Below are 5698 nucleotides of genomic sequence, written 5' to 3' on the forward strand. Positions count from 1 at the left end.
ATACTTCAATCATAAACTACAACACATTATTGAAGGTTGTTCATAGCCTCACCAAGATTTACTAAGAAAAAATAAAATCTCTTATCAACTTGGATAGACCTCACTCATAAATTTAACAACTAGATATAACTCCCTAAAACTTGAATTTTTCAAAAAGATTAAAATCAGTGACAAATACTAAAGAAAAAAAACTACTTATACACCTGGATGCCATTAACGAATCATATAGGCACATGAAAGAAATTTGAATTGCTCCTTTATCCCTCCACCACCTTCTCGATTTATTTTTCACCATGACATTGGTGGCTATCTAAAAATATCATATTTACAACAAACATTACAAAAAAGAGGATTTTCAGTATCTTCACAAACAAATCCTCATGCTATCTTTTGTAGATAATTTGGAACTCCAACCTAGCTAGATTTATATACAAATTGGGTTGATAATTTGAGATTTTAAGGAGTAAGAAAAATGAGAAATTAAATGTAGGTAGAAGGAGAAAAATAAACCAAAAATTCTAAATCTTTCAAATACAAGTAGAGCTCAAGTAGGTTTACAATAGTTCAATCATTGAGTCTAATGAGGGAAAGTGGAAGAGGAAAGTTGAGGGTGGGGATGGTAGTTGCAGTGTTTCAAAATCCCACCACTTGTGATAGGGATGATTTGGTGATGTAAAAAAAGAAATAATATGATGCATAAAGGCATATGAGAGAGATGAGGATGTTACTAACATGAAATAAAGGGTCCTCTTAAGCCATGCGACATGCCCAAAAATTTAACCTCTACCTCTTCAATCATCTTCGCCAAGTCACAAATGCTACAATACACTTTTTCATGTCTTCCCCTAGGCTTCATATCTTCACCTTGCTTAACAACTTTGTTCCAAGTTGGGATCTTACAAATATATAGATGAGGTAAGTTTTAAATTTATTTGTTCTATTAGGGATGTAGAAGTATGCTATGTGGAACATCTTCCAAGTCACGAGGACCTCTTTGTCTAGTTGATTTTTCAACTCCTTTTAAATTAAAGATAGGAATCTTGCAGAACAACAACATTTTATGCACATGGGCATCTTCTTGGAGAGGATAGTTGTTGGTCCAATAATCTAGAAACTCCTAGAATATGGTGGGAAGTGTGACATTTCATGACTTGCCCCTAGAGAAAAGTAGGCTAGGTGGAGGATAGAATAGCCCACTAAAGGATCCATGCCTATTTGATTGAGGGAATCATAAATTTATTGCTAAATGTCTTGAAAGTGAATTTTAAAGAATCTTATTTATCTCCTCTCCAAAAAAACAAAACAAAAACAAATATGTATTTAATTTAATTATAATAATGGTATCAATAAAGACTCTTCTTTTTCAAAGATAAAATTCTAAAAATTAGGATTATTCCTATTGCTAAATAATAAAACATAACAAGTATATAGAAAGATGAGCAAAAAAAATAGCATGCAAGGAAGAGATGTGGAGAGGGTAAAGGAAGTGGGTGCCTTGCAAGGAATTAGATTGTTAGCTATAACTTAAGTAAGAGTATGCACATGGATTATATAATCTTTTGAAAGTTATTATGGTCATTGCTATTCAATTCTCACCAAAATTACTAGTTACAGGTAAGATAAGAAATGGTGAGCATAAACACATTTGAATCCAAAATAACTTTGTATTGTTAAAAATTTATTGTGTTCTATTTGACTTGCTAGGAATATTTGCCTTAGTTTACTTATATTACATAATGAACAATGATTGATTTTTACTTATTTTTGGTTGGAAGAATGTTGATAATATTTCTAAAAGTTTTGATTAAGCTAAATAATTTTTGTATAGTTTGTGTACTTGTAACATGTTATCACTAATATTTAATGTTGTTTTTAAGATTTAATGTTTTCTCTACTACTAGTCTTACAAGTAAATTTACCCCTATTTGATTGAGGGAATCATAAATTTATTGCTAAATGTCTTGAAAGTGAATTTTAAAGAATCTTATCCATCTCCTCTCCAAAAAACAAAAGAAAAACAAATGCCTATTTAATTTAATTATAATAAAGGTATCAATAAAGACTCTTCTTTTTCAAAGATAAAATACTAAAAATTAGGATAATTTCTATTGCTAAATAATAAAACATAACAAGTACATAGAAAGATGAACAAAAAAAATAGCATGCAAGGAAGAGATGTGGAGAGGGTAAAGGAAGTGGGTGCCTTATTAGATTGTTAGCTATAACTTAAGTAATGGATTATATAATCTTTTGAAAGTTATTATAGTCTGCTATTCACTTCTCACCAAAATTGCTATTCACTTCTCACCAAAATTACCACTCACTTCTCACCAAAATTGCTATTCACTTCTCACCAAAATTACCAAGTAATTATAGGTAAGATAAAATTAAGGTAATTACAGGTAAGGTAAAATTACCAGGTAATTAAGGTAATTACAGGTAAGGTAAAATTACCAAGTAATTAAGGTAATTACAGGTAAGATAAGGAATGGTGAGCATAAACACATTTGAATCCAAAATAACTTTGTATTGTTAAAAATTTATTGTGTTCTATTTGACTTGCTAGGAATATTTGCCTTAGTTTACTTATATTACATAATGAACAATGATTGATTTTTACTTATGATAAGAAATGGTGAGCATAAACACATTTGAATCCAAAATAACTTTGTATTGTTAAAAAAATAAACACATTTGAATCCAAAATAACTTTGTATTGTTAAAAATTTATTGTGTTCTATTTGACTTGCTAGGAATATTAGCCTTAGTTTACTTATGTACTTATATTACATAATGAACAATGATTGGTTTTTACTTAGTTTTGGCTGGAACAATGTTAACAATGTTGATAATATTTCTAAAAGTTTTGAATCCAAAATAACTTTGTATTGTTAAAAATTTATTGTGTTCTATTTGACTTGCTAGGAATATTAGCCTTAGTTTACTTATGTACTTATATTACATAATGAACAATGATTGATTTTTACTTATTTTTGGCTGGAACAATGTTAACAATGTTGATAATATTTCTAAAAGTTTTGAATCCAAAATAACTTTGTATTGTTAAAAATTTATTGTGTTCTATTTGACTTGCTAGGAATATTAGCCTTAGTTTACTTATGTACTTATATTACATAATGAACAATGATTGATTTTTACTTATTTTTGGCTGGAACAATGTTAACAATGTTGATAATATTTCTAAATGTTTTGATTAAGCTAAATGATTTTTGTATAGTTTGTGTACTTGTAACATGTTATCACTAATATTTACTTGTCAAGTCATAGAACATCATGCCACCATTATATGTTGTTTTTAAGATTTAATGTTTTCTCTGCTACTAGTCTTGCTACTAGTCTTACAAGTGAATTTTTTTAATGAATTATACAAACATACATAAAAAAACAAATTATTATAACAAATTCATTGCACATCTAAAAATATTAATATTAATTACTATTACATAAAAATTTAATATAATAATAAAATTACACCCAAACATTAAAAAAAATTAATACCTAAAAGCTACTAATTTGTTTAAATATGTACTAAAATACTTATTAGCATTGAGAAAATGTTCAAAATTAACCAACATACAACGATATTGAAAGATTTGAGAAAATGTTCAAAATCAACATACAACGATATTGAAAGATTTTTCGAAACTAACCTACCTACAACGGTAAAGAAAATTAAAATTAAAATCTACAACGGTAGAGAAAATTCAAATGGCATGGAGCGGGGAAAAGCTGAAGTTAACATTATAACCCTGGGCATTTTTCTGGTAAGAGTTTGTCTAGTTAAATTACATCACAGACCCTCCACAAATCATCTTTCTTCATCTTCTGGAGCTTATCCTTCAATTTCAATTTTCCCTTGAGTTTATTCTCCTCTTCTTCACCCCAATTCTCCTCTTCTTCACCCCAAACAAACCCAGACCCTCCACAAATCATCTTTCTTCATCTTCTTTTTCCCTGGACTTAAGGTTCAAACCCTGGAATTAAATACCTCTTATAGCTTCGTTCAATGAACCGGCATCAAATATGGACATGAATTCAAAATTTGTAAGCTAATACATAATTTATTTACTGTCATAGATCATTTATTGTTTTAATTTGTTCGGCCAAGATGCGTTAATCACGTTTATGAACAATATTTAACTTTGAAAACTCCCTGGTCCATCTGTTCATGATTTTTATCTATTATTTGTTTTTTATTTGTTTTTTAGTTTTTAACATTCTGGCTGGTAAAAGATGAAGAGGAAAAACGGAGGATCAGAAAATCGCAACCAAATGAGATCCATCAAATTCCCTCTTCCAGGTAATTCTTTGTGGAGTTTTTTTTTTTCTTTGTGGAGTTTATCTTTATTTTTATTTATTCCCTCTTCCAGGTAATTCTTTGTGGAGTTTATCTTTATTTTTATTTATTTTTGTACATATCTGTGGTAGCAGATGAAGCAGCAGAGATGAAGCAGCAGAGTAATGAATTGTGCACAGATGAAGCAGCAGAGTAATGTATTGTTTACCCTGCACAATTGGGCATTGATAAACACCCTATGAAATTTAATAATAAATCACTCAAAATGGCATGAAAAATTGAATTCTTTCCATTAATTTTGGCTATCATATTTAATTATTTCCATTAATTTTGGCTATCATAGCATTCTGCTTCATTGAATTCATGAGGCTAGGGCACAAAAGCACCTGTACTCTACAGAGGACATGAGTATCTTGACGTAGTAGAATATCATCAAGTGTTGTGTGAAGGAATGCAATGATTGCAGGTTAGACACAAATTAGATTTGCTGAAAAGAGTTTAGAAACTTTTAAGCAAATGCAATTGGCAGAAACTTTTAAGCAAATGCAATTGGCAGATGTAGATGCAGACTGCACTTTTGCAAAACGGGAGAATTGGCTTTGACATCTCAACTTTTATGCTGTAAAATAGGAAACAGAGTTAACAAATTAGCTATGTGTACTTAAATGGGTCACTTGAAATCTAATAAGAGTTGGTGCACTTAATGCCTAAATTAATTCATAAGAATTAAGACTGTAAACAAGTGCAAGATGAAGACTGTAAACAAGTGCAAGATGAGATATTCAATAAATAAATTTTATTTACAAAGTAAGTAATGAATTTAGGTAAATTAATCTATATTACAAACAAAGGTTTCAAACAAAGGTTTCATGGCCCAGACAAATTCAGTCCAGTTCAAGATGAAACTATTACGAAACAAGAGCTGCAACTATTATGAAACAAGAGCTGCGCTGCAGCTACAGTCCCTGCCTAATGCAAAAAATTGGCAAAAATGATCACTAGTTATAACTGGTATTGCTCAGTGCAATTATGAATGACTAACACATTTTTAAGCATTTGGATTAAATTCTCATCTCTGACTTGAGGAAATTAGCCTGTGCATTTAGTAGAGGCATTCCATTTAATTGTGGCATTGAAATTGTAGTGCTTTGAGGCTAGGGAGTGGTTGTCTTCTACAAGAGAACTTACATTGCCAGGAAAAAATATAATTGCTTTAGCCTGCAAACAACATCCATATTTGACCACATGCTATAAGCATGAGAGCAGATTTTGTCAAAATGAAAACACAAATATAGCAGTAAAGGTGAGGGGAACAAAACATCTAGGAAAAGCAAAGATAACTTTAGATAATGGGAAATTATATTACAATAACTGGTTAAT

The 5698-nt window shown here is 30.0% G+C and overlaps 1 long non-coding RNA gene across 1 annotated transcript; it reads left to right on the forward strand.

The window, feature by feature from the left end:
- Positions 1 to 3837: 3837 nt before the first annotated feature.
- On the forward strand, positions 3838 to 4646 carry LOC131042429 (uncharacterized). Its single transcript, XR_009105255.2, has 3 exons — positions 3838 to 4065; positions 4230 to 4321; positions 4453 to 4646. It is a non-coding gene; the product is annotated as an uncharacterized LOC131042429 (long non-coding RNA).
- The last annotated feature ends 1052 nt before the right edge of the window (positions 4647 to 5698 follow it).

The sequence above is a fragment of the Cryptomeria japonica genome, chromosome 1, assembly GCF_030272615.1.
Source record: "Cryptomeria japonica chromosome 1, Sugi_1.0, whole genome shotgun sequence".
Classification (NCBI taxonomy): Eukaryota; Viridiplantae; Streptophyta; class Pinopsida; order Cupressales; family Cupressaceae; genus Cryptomeria; species Cryptomeria japonica.